The following is a 17254-nucleotide window of genomic DNA, read 5'->3' on the forward strand; positions in this document are numbered from 1 at the left end:
GTTGGCAGTTTGAATCCCCGTGATGGGGTGAGCTCCCGTTGCTCAGTCCCTGCTCCTGCCCACCTAACAGTTTGAAAGCACCTTGAAGTGCAAGTAGATAAATAGGTACCACTCCGGCGGGAAGGTAAACGGCGTTTCCGTGCGCTGCTCTGGTTCGCCAGAAGCGGCTTAGTCATGCTGGCCACATGACCCAGAAGCTATACGCCGGCTTCCTTGGCCAGTAAAGTGAGATGAGCGCCCCAACCCCAGAGTCATCCGTGCCTGGACCTAATGGTCAGGGGTCCCTTTACCTTTATTATTATTTAAAAAGAGAGAAATCATAGGAGGAGAAGGTGCTCCTGTGCTTGAGTTCTGTTTGAGGATTCCCTACAGGCAAATAGATGGTCCTTTGGCCTGATCAAGGAGGCTCATTGTATATTCTTCCAGCTCAACACGTGCACAGTTAATTCAAGAGGTGTGCTTCTCTTCCTCCCCTATCTGAACAGATTCAATATCTCCTGGCAACGTGCAAAAAATGTTGCACCCTCACACAGGCAGCAAATCAGTGCCCCAGAAGGACAGCCTACATTTAGGATGTGGGGTATGAGCTTAAAACATTTTAGAAGTACTGCCTGAACTAGCTGATATATATATAGATAATATAAAAGGGTGCTTTTGGCTTCGAAGACTTAATTAAGAGAAAGTGCTCTTGGAATCAGCCCTTGTGTCACCAGGCGACTTTTTTTCCCTTCCGCGCTCGGAGATCAAGTTTGTTCAGTGCCTGCTCGCCAGATCCAAATTTCACACTTCAGCGGCATGACTGGTGTTCTAGAAAACAGCCACATTCTGAACATAAGAACATTAAAAGCCCTGCTGCATCGGAGCAAAACTCTATCTGGCCCAGCATCTCATTCCAACAATTATGTTTCTAATAAATTCTTCAGCCTGACTACCCTGCCCAGGCTCTGCCCGCCTGCTGGAAAATGGAAGTCCTCCAGGGACATTGGTTCTCGCCAAGCACACTGCCTGTGGTAGTGTTGGGATTTGGCAAGCAAGGTTTTTTTGGGGGGGCAAGGATGCTGGTTCCTTGGTGAGTCCTCCTGACTCGAGGGCAGCAGTCTCTGGAGCTCCTGGCTCAAGCTGTGTAGCTTCGCAGGTGCCCTATTCCAATGGTCTCTGGTTTCTGGACTCAAGCTCAGTGTCAGGTCCCAGATCCGGGGCTACTGTGGCCATTACTCATCTAGTCCCAACCTCTCCAAGCCTCTGTCCAGCTCACTGCTGGGAATCTGGACCATGAGAAACAGAAATGGTCCTGACTGATCTTTGTATGGCTTCAGCCATACAAGCCTCCCCTTGAAATACAGTGGTACCTCGGGTTACATACGCTTCAGGTTACAGATGCTTCAGGTTACAGACTCCGCTAACCCAGAAGTAGTACCTCAGGTTAAGAACTTTGCTTCAGGATGAGAACAGAAATTGCATGGTAGCAGAGCAGTGGCAACGGGAAGCCCCATTAGCTAAAGTGGTGTCTTAGGTTAAGAACAGTTTCAGGTTAAGAACAGACCTCTGGAACAAATTAAGTTCTTAACCCGAGGTACCACTGTAAGGGATATCTCTGGGAGTAATCTTCCTCCCACCAAAAACCTCTATTGTCAGGTCTCAAAGCCAGTTTACCTCTCCATACTTGTCTCTTTTGGTGCCAAGTAATCCCTGTTCCACACAGATCTTCTTAAGCGGCCCAGTTCCCTCCAGGCTGCTCAAGTCAAGTCAGCTGTCATTTTGCAGGGTGGTTTAACTGTCTATCCCTTTTCCTAAGGAACTCTGGATATTGTAGCTCTGTGAAGGGAATAGGAATGGCCTAACAACTCTCAGTGCCCTATGCCAAGTGAGAACTACCAGAATTCTTTGGGGCATGTCATGATGGCTTAAAGTGGTATGGTGCTTCTTTCAATGTACAGTGGACGCTCGGGTTGCAAACGTAATCCGTGCGGGATGCACATTCGCAACCCGCAGCATTCACAACCCACAGTGGCGCATCTGCGCATGCGCGGATTGTGATTCAGCGCTTCTGCACATGTGCAAAGCGCGATTTAGCGCTTCTGCGCATCTGCGACCCCCCCGAAACCCGGAAGTAACCCATTCCGGTACTTCCAGATTTCAGCGGGTCCATAACGCAAAAAAATGCAACCTGAAGCGTCTGTAACCCAAGCTATGACTGTATAATGCAGACAGGGCTTTAAATAAATAAATACTAACTACTATTTTATCCGTATAGTTAAAGCTATGCTTTTCCCAGTAGTGTTGTATGGAAGTGAGAGCTGGACCATAAAGAAGGCTGATCGCCAAAGAATTGATGCTTTTGAATTATGGTGCTGGAGGAGACTCTTGAGAGTCCCATGGACTGCAAGAAGATCAAACGTATCCATTCTGAAGGAAATCAGCCCTGAGTGCTCACTGGAAGGACAGATCCTGAAGCTGAGGCTCCAATACTTTGGCCACCTCAGGAGAAGAGAAGACTCCCTGGAAAAGACCCTGATGTTAGGAAAGATGGAGGGCACAAGGAGAAGGGGACGACAGGGGATGAGATGGTTGGACAGTGTTCTCGAAGCTACCAGCATGAGCTTGACTAAGTTGCGGGAGGCAGTGGAAGACAGGAGTGCCTGGCGTGCTCTGGTCCATGGGGTCACGAAGAGTCGGACACGACTAAACAATTAAACAACAACAACAACAATTACTATTTTAAGCCCCTGGAAATAGAGGGGGAATATACTCAGTGTATTGAAATCCCTTGAAATGCTTCCATTTGCATCAAGTCACGCCAGCTTTCCTTTCGTTAAAAGTTCCCTAGCAAACTAGAGATGGACAGAACACACACATCCTTCCTCCCCCCAAAAAATCAGGTGTCCTGTCCACTCTGATCTCAAGTCCACTGAATTCCTTCTAAATGTCTCTGAAGTTTCACCAGAGGAGAAAGAACCCCTGAATTTTCGCTTTCAGCTAAATTCACTGTTCACGATTCACCGCGTTAGACTTGCCAGTCCATTTTGTGGGCTGTGAATCTGTGATTGGGTAGGACAGACAGGCAGGCAGGGATACCAGTCACGGCTGCCCGTGAAGGAAGTGAATTGGCTGCTTTCTACCCCCTGTGCATTGTGGGAGAATTGCGGCTCTTGCCTCTCACCCAGGACATCTGCGTGAGTGAAGCAGCCGGTGTTTCCCCTCGGGCTTTTGTGTCACTTTAATTGACTGCCTGTTGGTCTTCTGCCATTGTTTTCCCACTGCCTCTTAGCTCCTTAAAGACTTATGAAGAAGCGCGGTGCAATTGCATGGACAGTGCCTCCCCAGTGGCCTTCCTGAGGCTTTAGAAATGTCTCGTTGAATCACAGATGAAGTGTGCCGGTTTCCCCAGTAGCTGCAAATCTGCTGTTTGGAAGATGGGGACCTGCCACCTCCTTAATGATCTTGATGAAGTTTGGATCAGGTCCACCTAAGCCAATTGTTCACATCTCTTCCTGATGTGTCCATCAAGGGGACCATATCTCCTGCATTGCTGCTCTCGGGATGAGTGACTGACAGACGGTTCAGCTATGGCAGGACAGTGGGGGTAGCTAATCCCGGTGCTTCATGCACCAACACCAGGAGCGCACCAACATTTTTCTGACCCTCCATGGTGTCATAAAATTTGGCATGGTGGCAAAAATGGAAGGGTGGAAAACGTCACTGTGGTGGGTGTAGCACCCTCCATATGATATTGAACTACATCTTCCAAAATTGTTATTTGTTGTTGTTGTTTAGTCGTGTCCGACTTTTCGTGACCCCATGGACCAGAGCACGCCAGGCACTCCTGTCTTCCACTGCCTCCCACAGTTTATTCAGACTCATGCTGGTAGCTTCGAGAACACTATCCAACCATCTCGTCCTCTGTCGTCCCCGTCTCCTTGTGCCCTCTATTTTTCCCAACATCAGGGTCTTTTCCATAGAATCTTCTCTTGTCATGAGGTGGCCAAAGTATTGGAGCTTCAGGATCTGTCCTTCCAGTGAGCACTTAGGGCTGATTTCCTTCAGAATGGATAGGTTTGATCTTCCTGCAGTCCATGGGATTCTCAAGAGTCTCCTCCAGACCATAATTCAAAAGCATCAGTTCTTCGGTGATCAGCCTTCTTTATGGTCCAGCTCTCACTTCCATACATCACTACTGGGAAAACCATGGCGTTAACTATACGGACCTTTGTTGGCAAGGTGATGTCTCTGCTTTTTAAGATGCTGTCTAGGTTTATCATTGCTTTTCTCCCAAGAAGCAGGCATCTTTTAATTTCGTGACTGCTGTCACCATCTGCAGTGATCATGGAGCCCAAGAAAGTAACATCTCTCACTGCCTCCATTTCTTCCCCTTCTATTTGCCAGGAGGTGATGGGACCAGTGGCCATGGTCTTCGTTTTTTTGATGTTGAGCTTCAAACCATATTTTGCGCTCTCCTCTTTCACCATCATTAAAATGTTCTTTGTCCATGGAGTTTTCTTGGCAGGGATACTGGAGTGGCTTATGGTTCCTCCTCCAGGTGGATCACATTTGGTCAAAACTCTCCACTATGACCTGTCCATCTTGGGTGCCCTGCTCAGCATAGTTCATAGCTTCTCTGAGTTATTCAAGCCCCTTCGCCATGGCAAGGCAGTGATCCATGAAGGGGGAAATTGTTATTATCTACAGATTTAGGGTGGTATACAGATTTAATAAAATTGTTATTATTATTTATTAAATCTGTATACCGCCCTAAATCTGTAGATCTCAGTTCACAATATGAAATTACAATATATATAAAAAATACATAATCACCACCATCCCAATACATTTAAAAGGGCTGTCAGATGTCAATCAGAACCAAAGGCCTGGTTGAAGAAGAATGTTTTTGGCTGGTGCCTAAAGATGTACAGTGGTACCAGAAACCAGAGGCCTTTCTCCTGGGCATGGTCAGCCAATTGGTGCCAAAGAAGGATAGAACTTTCTTCATGTATGCTACAACAGCAGCAAGAATACTTATTGCAAAGTACTGGAAGACACAAGATCTACCCACCCAGGAAGAATGGCAGATGAAGGTGATGGACTTCATGGAACTGGCGGAAATGACTGGCAGAATCCGAGACCAGGGAGAAGAGTCGGTGGAGGAAAATTGGAAGAAATTTAAAGACTATTTACAGAAACATTGCAAAATTAATGAATGTTAGAATGATGTTGGAATGAATTTATGTGATTTTAGCAGAAATGTTACAAAGATTTAGGAAAAAACAGACTGTTAATTGGTGAAAGGAGGGAAAGTAAAGTTATATTAATATCAAGATAAATTACAGGACAAAAAATTGAAAAGAGGGAAAGGATTTGCTGGAATGGATAATTGACCTAGAATACAAAAAAGGGAGGTGTGAGGAGGTCAGGGAAATAAGTTAATGAAAGATAAGTAATGGGAAGATTTGCTGTATTTTTCCTTGTTTTTTCTTTTTGCTTAATGGATTTTAATTCTCTGCTCTTTCTTTTTTATTTTTATTTTTATTTTTTGTATTTTATCTTTTTTGTTGTTTAAAATGATGTTTTTTGTTTTCTCTTTTTGTACCTCTAAAAATTTTAATAAATATCTTATTTAAAAAAAAAGAAAAAGATGTACAGTGGTACCATGGTTCTCAAACGCCTTGGTACTCAAATGCCGAAAACCCAGAAATAAGTGTTCCAGTTTTTGAATGATTTTCGGAAGACAAATGTCCGGTGCAGCTGTCGGCTATTGTTTCTGGGGCACCTGCACCAAGCAGAAGCTGCACCTTGGTTTTCGAACATTTCGGAAGTCAAACGGACTTCCAGAGCCAATTAAGTTTTGCGCTTTAGTTTTTGCTATTTATTTTGCGTTTTTGGTTTTGAGGCTTTTTTGGCTAATTTGTTTTTGTGACTGTGTGGAACCCAGTTCTGCTACTGATTGATTGATTGATTGATTGATTGATTGTGTGACTGCAGAAATGGATAAAAGCCCCCCATCCAAACAATGACTATCATCAGTGCAGGTAAGAAAAAAAGTATTTTTAAAATTTTTATCATCTACAATACTGCCTTATTTATTTTATAGTACAATACATTGCTTATTACTTTCATTTTATGGCTCAATGGACTCATTAGATAGTAAAATCCATGTTAAATTGTTGTTTTAGGGGTTGTTGTTAAAAGTCTGGAATGGATTAATCCATTTTGCATTACTTTCTATGGGAAAGCTTGGGTTTTGGAACAGACTTCTGGAACGGATTAAGTTTGAGAACCAAGGTACCACTGTATAATGTTTTTTTACATATATATAATATATTTATTAAGGATTTTAGACATTATAATCACCAAACATTTAAAGAACCATCACCAACATACAATTAACAAAAATAAAGGAAAAAAACAAAAAGTAAGAAATAACAAATAAGATTAACACCTTATACAAAAAAACATACCACAACATAATAACCATATTTTCTTCACTTTTTGGACTTCCTCACATCTCTCGTTCCTGCGTTCCTAATTTATAAAACTTTAAACAGCAATTTATCATCTTGTTTCAATGCTTATTTTGTAATTTTCCAATATTATATCTCTAACTTTAGATACTTTTGTATAAATCTTAAATACTTAATTTAGACATAATATTTATCCAAAATTTATCTTTTTCTCAAGTTTCACTTATTCTCATATTCCTTTCAACTAGCTTGGTGGTGCCGTGTTCTTTTCAGTCCTGCATCCTTCTTAACATTCATACAATTTACAGTATTTTTGTAAATAGTCCTTAAATTTCTTCCAATCCTCTTCTGCTGCTTCCTCTCCCAGGTCTCGGATTCTGCCAGTCATTTCTGCTAGTTCCATATAGTCTATCAGTTGCATCTGCCATTCTTCCAGCGTGGGCAAATCTTGGGTTTTCCAATGCTTAGCGATAAGTATCCTTGCTGGTGTTGTTGCATACATAAAGAATGTTCGGTCCTTCTTTAACACCCTCTGGCCAACAATGCCCAGAAGAAAGGCCTCTGGTTTCTTAGGGAAGGTACCACTGTATAATGAAGGCGCCAGGTGAGCCTCTTTGGAGAGAGCTTTCCACAAACGGGGAGGCAGTGCAGAAAAGGCCCTGTTCTCGTGTTGCCACTCTCTGGACCTCACATGGAGGGGGTACATAAAGAAGGGCCTCAAAGGATGATCTCAGGGTCCACATAGGTTCATAATCCCCCCCATCCCTGTTTTATTCAAGCCTCTGCTGTTGTTTAAAACTTTCATTTTGAAACCTGATTTGTCTTTTGCTCCCCTCCCTGGCTGGGCTAGAGTTGTGACAAAGCACTACAACTCCTCCTTTGCAGGCTGCACAATGACAATCTTATATCTTTATGTATATAGTTCCCAGATTTGGAGAGAGTTGTCTTGGAGAAAGAAGATGCAAGATGTTATCAGGGTGCAGGCAGCAAGAGTATTGTTGGCACAAAAATGGAAGCAAGAAGAATTACCGACGAAAGAAGAATGGCAAACGAAATTAATGGACTATACAGAATTAGATAAATTAACAGGAAGGATTCGAAATCTCTTGGGATCAGAGATTCTTGGAGGACTGGAGTAAAAATTTGAACTATTTGAAAAGCCATTGTAATAAACAGATTATGCTAGTAAGACTGCAAGAAGTTCTATAAGGAGGACTCTGTGAAATATTGCAAGGAAGAATTTGGAAAAAAATATTCGTTAAGGACAATAGAGAAATTAAGAAATGCAGAATAAGTGATAAAGAACGAGAAATCTTCAGAGGTTGTTGACAGAAGTCTAAAACATTGTATAGGATAAGAAGGAGCTATGTTAAATGATTGTTGGAATTGATACGGAGAGAGAGAGAGAGAGAGAGAGAGAGAGAGAGAGAGAGAGATGTTATCAGGGTGCCATTGCTGAAAAGACTCTGCTGGTTGGGGGATATACGCCTGGTCTATACATTTTTCATTACATCCTCCGGCCTATTAGAAAGTTGGTGCATTTTCCTCTATTATAAAAATATATAATGATTATATAATGCTTTGATTTCGCTGTTAGCTGCCTTGATCCATTCCTGGCGGTGGGGGGGGGAGTGGACGACAAATGTTTTAAGCGAAATAAATAAATACCTATCAGCGTCACAGGGTTGTCCTGAGGATAAGTGGGAAGAAACACATGGAAAAATCCCTGAGTTCGTAGGACAGAGGATGGAGGGAGATAAAATAAATTCCCTTTCTACAGCTCATCAGCGCAAGGCGATCGATCAGATGCAATTCGTTATTATTTCAGGGCTGTGCACTTTGGGGAAATGGGTGCATTCTGGCTTTGGAATGCTTCTTTGAAGGTCATTTAAGGTTTTATAAAGTATTTGTATCCTTCAGTTGATTGGCTGCTGTCACACATACTGACCACCAGGGGGAGAAAGGTAGAAACCATCACTGCGGTTTACAGGAAAAGTACCACATTTTAGCAAAAGGGGGGGGGAGGAGAAACCAGATTACCCTACAGTTTAAGCAAACTTTACCAAATCCTCACAACTTGTTGCCAGCCAACCAGCCCTGGAGGGAAGTGCAAAATACTTTGAAATATTCAGAGTAACAGTGCAAAAGCAGGGAAATTGCTTCATGATTGTGGGTTTAAGTGCTTTAACTCAGTGCTTTTTTTGGGGGGGTTGCAGGGGTACACATACCCCTAAAGAAAAGCACTGCTTTAACTGTATAAAAAGGTAAGGTAAAGAGACCCCTGACAATTAAGTCCAGTCCCGAACGCCTCTGGGGTTGCGCGCTCATCTCGCTCTATAGGCCGAGGGAGCCAGCATTTGTCTGCAAACAGTTTTTCCGGGTCATGTGGCCAGCATGACTAAGCCGCTTCCGGCGAACCAGAGCAGTGCACGGAAACGCCATTTACCTTCCCGCCGGAGAGATACCTATTTATCTACTTGCACTTGGACGTGCTTTCGAACTGCTAGGTGGGCAGGAGCAGGGACCAAGCAACGGGAACTCACCCCTTCGCGGGGATTCGAACCGCCAACCTTCCAATCGGCAAGCCCAAGCAGCACAGTGGTTTGTTTAACCCACAGCGCCACCCACGTCCCTATAGTTAACTGTTAATCCATTTCTATGTGATCTGTGGTAACCTCCCGCTACAAAGATGAGAGTGAGGTAAAGTGACCAGATTTTTGAGTAGTTTTAAACCTTAGACCCCCGTCAGAACACTTGAGAGGTCTGTTATGACCACCTGTATGTGGCAACCTGTTATGTACTGAGTTGAATAGGATCCAAAATGCAGCAGTCTGATTGGCCCTGAAACAATAGGATCCAGATTACAGCAGTTTGATTGGTCCACAGGAGCCACCCAATGCAGCTCCAGGTGGAAGTAAATCTGCAACCTGATTGGCCTACAGGTGAATCCTGGAATTAGCCAATCACGTGGGGCCCATTGTGTAAATAATGTATATAAAGCAGACATTCTGGGGGAACTTCCATTCCTCCTCACCACTATGAGCTGAATAAAGAGCATGAAATCCACTCTCGACTCCGAGTATATTTCAGTATATTTTTAACTCTGCTAAACTAGACACTTTTTCACAACCTTTTTCAGTCATCATCAGCAAGGTACTGAAAGGAGAACCTGCTAGTGCTTGTTGATCGATTGATTTTACTTATATGCCACTTTTCCACAATGTGCCATGCCCAAAGCAGCTTACAATGAACATTCGAAACATCAAAACAGAGAACTGTGCAAATGCGAATATACAAAATACAAAACATGTCAACAAATGCAAAATAGTAAAAATCAACAATTCAGCAAATATAGAATAAATTCAATATTAGGAAGAAGAAGAAAAAAAAAAAAAACAACCCACCAAGCTGGACTCAAGTACTGACAAACGTTAACTGACAATAAAGTTTCTGGGAATGGTACTGCTTATCCTTCACCCAGAGGAGCAAAGGCTCTGGGATGCTCTTGAGAGATCTTGTGAGAGAATCCAAAAGATCTCATCTGAACACTCCTAAACTTCTCAAGCAGGTGCACTGAGCAGGCGACAGTGGCGTAGCGTGGGTTGTCAGCACCCGGGGCAAGGCAAGTAATTTGTGCCCCCTAACCCGTGGATTTGCGCCCCCTAACCCTAACCCCCAGATGTTGCACCCAGTGTGGCCGGCCCCCCCTGCACCCCCCACGCTACGCCACTGGCAGGCAATGCTTCCCAAAGCAAGCAAGAAACCATAATAATAATAATAATAATAATAATAATAATAATAATAATAATGCCTGCCCATCTGGCTGGGTTTCCCCAACAGAATGGGTGGCTCCCAACAGAATAATAATAATAATAATAATAATAATAATAATAATGCGACAAAACATCAAGCATTAAAAACTTCGCTAAACAGGGCTGCTTTCAGATGTCTTAGGTTACAATCAATATATTATCAGACCCTCCAAGTGTCCCTATTTTCCAGGGACAGCCCCAGATTTAGAGTGAGCAAAACTGCAAAGACACATGTATATATTGAGGAGAAACCGACACAAAAATGCATGTGAGTTTTCATTCAGAATTTTTTCTTAAAAATAATAATAATGCAACTTATGGTTGGCAAAATGAGAAACCGAAATGTACAGGGTTTCGTGTGGGGTTTTTATTTGTTTTTCAGCCATCTCGAGAGCAAGCAAACTCTCACTTCACATTGAATCACACCCTGTTGGAGCCAAACCCATAAACTGATGGTTTAAAAACTCCCCAAGCGCAATTAGCCAAGGCTGTAGCTGAACAGATTGCCAGAGCTCCACACATGTCCATTGGGTTGCTAAACTGCATTTTGAAAGCTCCCTGAAATGCTGTGATTATCAGGGTACTAACGTTTAATTGAACTGCTTTCCTTGGGTCCCACCATAAGGCGCTTTGTCTCATTATTCTCCGCAGTGGCCAAGAGGACTTTTTACGGTGTGAATTCTTTTGCTCTTAATTATTTATCGCCCTCATCAATATACTTCTTGGCCAAAACCATCCTTCTGTGGTTTGGGTGTAAGCTTTTAAAGGGACGATTTTAAACGGTACATTCAGAAAACCTAACTAACTGCCGGCCAGTTGCTAATCTCCCTTTCCTGGGAAAGGTTCTGGAGCGAGTGGTCACAGACCAGATCCAGGCACTATTGGAAGAAGCTGATTTTCTGGATCCATTTCAATCAGGGTTTAGGCCTGGTTTTGGCACAGAAACATAGCTGTCAATTTGATTGGCCAATTTGATTGGCACAAGGCATGCAAGCTCCACCCTCCAGTCGTTCTTAGACTCCTTATTGGGTGAGCAATGCAGCCAAGCAACACAGTTGGAGCCTCCCTCCACCCTGGCCGGCAAGGAGGGAGGGGGAGGCGCTGCTTCCTTTGAAACCCGGGAAATTTAAGGGACATCATCAATAAGGGACAGCAGAGGGACACGGTGCTAGGATAAGGGAGTTTCCCGCCAAATAAGGGACGGTTGACAGCTATGCACAGAAACTGCTTTGGTTGCCCTGTATGATGACCTCTATCAAGAGACAGACAAGGGAAACTCGTCCCTGTTAATTGTGGCTGTTTTCAGTTGAAGAGGGGTTGTTGTTTTTAATCTGATTATATATGTTGTGATCTTTTCTGTGAACCGCTCTGAGACCTCTGGGTATAGGGAAGTATATGGACTATAGTAATAATAATAATAATAATAATAATAATAATAATAATACAGTCATACCTCGGGTTACGAACGCTGCGGGCTGCACGTTTTCAGGTTGTGGACCACGCCGAACCCAGAAGTACCGGAACAGGTTACTTTCAGTTTTGGTGCTCATGCATGCGCAGAAGCACAAAATGACATCAAGCAAATGCACAGAAGGTTCGAATTGTGTCACGCACGTGCGCAGACACAGCACTTCAGGCTGCAAGCTCTGCGGGTTGTGAACGTGCCTCCCGCATGGATCACGTTTGCAACCCAAGGTATGACTGTAATCTGGAAACAAATTGGAGCAAGTTCAGAGAGCAAAAGAAGTTGGTCAGGGGTATGGAAACAAGCAACATCAGGAGAGATTGCAGAAAATGGGTACGTTGAGCTTACAGAAGAGATGACCGGGGGCGGTGCAAAAATCCCTGAACTCAAAGCGCCCTGGACATTTTGAAGTAGATTTTAAGTGCTCTGTTTTGAAGTAGAGACCTCCAGCTGTTCTGTTTCAAAGCTTTTCTAGTGATGGGGCTGCATTCTGGAGTGAATTCCATGTCCTAGATTTAAGATTTATGCGCCATGCGCCAGCCATAACCACTTTTGTATCCCCACGGGTTAGTGAGTCAGCCAGTCCATCACTTGAGCATCATTCTGTTTATATTGTATTTGTAGATCAATGAAGCAGAACCAAAAATAGCGGGGGAGAGAGATGTTTTATATATGTTATATATGTTGTGATCTTTTCTGTGAACCACCCTGGGACCTCTGGGTATAGGGCGGTATATAAACTCTATTATTATTATTATTATTATTATTATTATTATTATTATTAATAATAATAATAATAATAATAATAATACAGTCATACCTTGGTTAACAAAAGCTGCAAGTTGTGCATTTTCGGGTTGCAGACTGCACTGGTTCTGATGCCAGCAGTTGAACCACTGTATTCTGCTCTGGTCAGACCTCACCTGGAGTACTGTGTCCAGTTCTGGGCACCACAGTTCAAGAAGGACACTGACAAACTGGAACGTGTCCAGAGGAGGGCAACCAAAATGGTCAAAGGCCTGGAAACGATGCCTTATGAGGAACGGCTAAGGGAGCTGGGCATGTTTAGCCTGGAGAAGAGGAGGTGAAGGGGTGATATGATAGCCATGTTCAAATATATAAAAGGATGTCACATAGAGGAGGGAGAAAGGTTGTTTTCTGCTGCTCCAGAGAAGCAGACACGGAGCAGTGGATCCAAACTACAAGAAAGAAGATTCCACCTAAACATTAGGAAGAACTTCCTGACAGTAAGAGCTGTTCGACAGTGGAATTTGCTGCCAAGGAGTGTGGTGGAGTCTCCTTCTTTGGAGGTCTTTAAGCAGAGGCTTGACAACCATATGTCTGGAGTGCTCTGATGGTGTTTCCTGCTTGGCAGGGGGTTGGACTCGATGGCCCTTGTGGTCTCTTCCAACTCTATGATTCTATGATTCTATGAACCTTCTCCTGAGCTACAGGCCTCCATGTCAACCTGGCCGATTCCGACATTAATTGATTGGTGTGAAGTTGGAGGAGCTCTTCCCCACTTATAAAACTGCCTTCTCCTTTCAACTGCTTCCTCTTGAAATCCCTTGGCGCCAATCTGCACACATTAAGGTAGGAAGGCACAAACCACATTGTTTCCCATGGAAGCGGGCCACAGTTCTTAATTTCCAAGCATGCAGTTTAAATATATATATCTCCATGAACACGGCGCAGTCAGCTGCAAGCACATGTTCCAGCCATGATGCCAACTGGGCTGCTTTGACTCCCCAGGAAAAGAAGAGGTAAGTTTATGCAGTATTTGAGTCAGACCATTAGTCCATTGAGCGCAGCATTGTATACAATGATGGCAGCAACTCTTGACATGGGATTCCTCTCATTATCAGGGAGGTCAGTGCCATGTAAGCAAGAGTGTGGCCTGACTACGAAACTGGCAAGGACCACTTCAGGCAGAAACTCATGCCAGAGTGAGGTGCAAGGAGGGTTCTGCACCTTGAGCCAAAAAACCTTGAGTTGAGCAAGTGTTTTCAAGGACTGCTGCTGGAGGAGAGATGGTGGGGTGCTGGGGTGACATGACATACATTTCCTATATAGGGTGTGTGATAATGGACTCCTTTGGACTCTGTCCTGTACAGTCATACCTCATGTTACGTCCGCTTCATGTTACATTCTTTCAGGTTACATCCCGCGGCAACCCGGAAAAACTGGAAAGGGTTACGTCTGGGTTTCGCCACTCACGCATGCACAGACGCGCAAAATGACATCACGCGCATGCGCAGAAGCGGTGAATTGCGTTGCTGCGGGTTGCGTTCCTTTCATGTTGTGAACGGGCCTCCGGAACGGATCCCGTTCGCAACCAGAGGTACCACTGTAATAGCTTTCCCACCTGCCTTGCCCCACCTTCCAGCCCTGAGAGCCTTTCCCAGACCATGACTTTGAGAACAGCAATAGCAGCGGGAAGAGAGGAGTTCAGGGATAGCTTTTAAAAATAATTTTGTAAGCTGTGTGTCCTTGTTGCTCAGTTTGACCCTTTTACATGGCGGTTCGAATCCCCGTGACAGGGTGAGCTTCCATTCCCTTGTCCCAGCTCCTGCCAACCTAGCAGTTCAAAAGCACGTCAAAGTGCAAGTAGATAAATAGGTACCACTCCGGTGGGAAGGTAAACAACGTTTCTGTGTGCTGCTCTGGTTCGCCAGAAGCGGCTTAGTCATGCTGTCCACATGACCCGGAAAAACTGTCTGTGGATAAACGTCGGCTCCCTCAGCCTGTAAAGCGAGATGAGCGCCGCAACCCCAGAGTCGTTTGCGACTGGACTTAACTGTCAGGGGTCCTTTACCTTTACCTTTTTATGCATTGTGATCTGCTGCTATTTTATAGATTAATAATCCTTTATTGTAATTGATAAGTGAAAACTGTTGGATTATTATTTGCTGATGTTTGATTTTACTGTTTAGTATTGGATCCTAATGGATTATTGAGTATTGCTTTATTTAATATGTGTTGTTTATTTTAAAGTTATTGTGACTTTTTATACAGGGTCTGATTGCTACTATTAATGTTTGATGTTCCATTATTATTTTAATGTGTGTTGGAAGCTGCCCAGAGTGGTTGGGGCAACCCAGCCAATTTATAGCCCGCCCATCCGGCTGGGTTTCCCCAGCCACTCTGGGCGGCTCCCAACAGAACACTAAAAACAGAATAAAACATCAAACATTAAAAACTTCCCTAAACAGGGCTGCCTTCAGATGTATTCTAAAAGTCAGATACAGTGGTACCTCGGTTTACAAACTTAATCCATTCCGGAAGTCTGTTCTTAAACCGATACTGTTCTTAAACCGAGGTGCGCTTTCCCTAATGAGGCCTCCCATTGCTGCTGCCATTCCACCGCTCGGATTCCATTCTTAGACTGAGGTAAATTTCTCAAACTAAGACACTACTTCCGGTTTTGCGGAGTTGGTAAACCAAATTGTTCTTAAACCGGACTGTTCTTAAACCGAGGTACCACTGTAGTTGTTTATCTCCTTGACATCTGGTGGGAGGGCGTTCCACAGCGCGGGTGCCACCACCAAGAAGGCCCTCTGCCTGGTTCCCTGTAGCTTTGCTTCTCACAGTGAGGGAACCACCAGAAGCCCCTCAGAGCTGGACCTCAGTGAGCAATGGGGGTGGAGATGCTCCTTCAGGTATACAGGACTGAGGCCGTTTAGGGCTTTAAAGGTCAGCACCAACACTTTGAATTGTGCTCGGAAACGTACTGGGAGCCAATGCAGATCTCTCAGGACCGGTGTTATGTGGTCCCGTCGGCCACTCCCAGTCACCATTAATTAATGCATCACTGAATAAAGGCTGACTAATTAGGAATTTGGTATGCGTCTCCATACTGAACCCCCAAGGGATTATTTTTTTCCTCACACATGCCCCAAGGGTTCAGACTGGGGGATCTCTTAACTCTACCTGAAGATAACACAGGTTGATCCTGGGACCTCCAGAATGCAAATCACGTGTTCTTCCACTGAGCTGCAGTTCTTTCTGAAAATGGTATCCGTCATGGGGGACCCTTTGCTAGCCAGCTGCCTAGGAAGATGGTGTTTGTCGGCAAGGAGATCCCCGGGACGAGTGTTACAGATAATAAAGTTGGTTGGGGATTAAGCAAAAGCGAGCTGTAGGAAGCAAAGGACACTGCAGGAAAACACTTTCAAGAAGGCAGTGGAGCGAAGGGGGAAGAAGGAGGGAGGCAGAAGGAAGACCTAAGGGAAAAGCAATGGCTCTGCTGGGAATCCAAGAACACGGACATTCCCACAAGTCGTTGCATGAACTCAGAACTCCCGATGTGTCATCACATCTGCTGTGGAAAACTAAAATTAAAACTGTGAAGCGATGAACGAAGCAGCTGGAAACGTCGATTCTGCTCTGCTCCAGGGGCAACAGCTGTATTCTGTGAGCGAGTAACTCGACACTCTTCACGGTCAGTATATTCAGAAATAACTGTGCATTAATGCGCTGGGCTCCCCTTTCCTCCCCACTGGCTCTCACACACACATCCACACACACCCCATCGCAAGTTAGCTAGCAATCATTTTGCAATTCACATTATGCAATATTTGCCTTTGGGGGGAAATAGCATACTTTAAAGATGAGGGTCAACCCAGCAAGCTACAAAACGATGTCATTTTCGGTGGAGGGACTCCAAATAATAATAATAATGCAATATATTGCTTCTTGGTCCACCGCTTCGTTACACTTAGCTTTTCAAGGCTGGGGGCGTCAGCTCAGAATCCTTCTGTTGTGAGACGGATCAGCTGCAGAGAAAGGGATACCTGTCTCTTTAAATGCTGTGAAGACAAGAGATTTTCAGCAGTTCCCCCACCTCCATTACACCTTTGCCAGGGATAACAGAACACCCAGCCATGTCTCCTGCCACTGAGCTCTGGCCCTTCTTCAAAGGTGAGGTACCTATGGGACCGCCTCTCCTCGTATGCCCCACAGAGAAACTTACGGTCTTCAGATAAAAACATCTTGAAGGTCCCAGGCCACAGAGAAGTTAGGCTGGCCTCAACTAGAGCCAGGGCTTTTTCGGCTGTGGCCCCGATCTGGTGGAACACTCTGTCACAAGAGACTAGGGCCCTGCGGGACTTGACATCTTTCCGTAGGGCCTGCAAGACAGAGCTGTTCCGCCAGGCCTTTGGCCAGGGTGCAGCCTGACTCCCTCCCTTGGCAACCTTCGCAGAGCTCTGGCCCAATGGTGGCCAGTAGCTTGAATTTAATTAATTTTATAATGAATGATTTTAGAGTGTTTTTGTGCTGTACTTTTGTACTGTTTTATTGTTGTTAGCCGCCCTGAGCCCGGCTTCGGCTGGGGAGGGCGGGATATAAATAAAATTTATTATTATTATTATTATTATTATTATTATTATTATTATTATTATTAATATTATTATTAGCATTAGATGTGCTCAGGTCTTGCTTGCATACATCCTGTAGACATCTGTATGGTTTTCTTTGACGATCACTCATAGCCGAGTAAGATTGTCTTCCATAAACGCGGT

The sequence above is a fragment of the Podarcis gaigeae genome (assembly GCF_964106915.1).
Source record: "Podarcis gaigeae genome assembly, chromosome: 1".
In the NCBI taxonomy this organism is placed as follows: Eukaryota; Metazoa; Chordata; class Lepidosauria; order Squamata; family Lacertidae; genus Podarcis; species Podarcis gaigeae.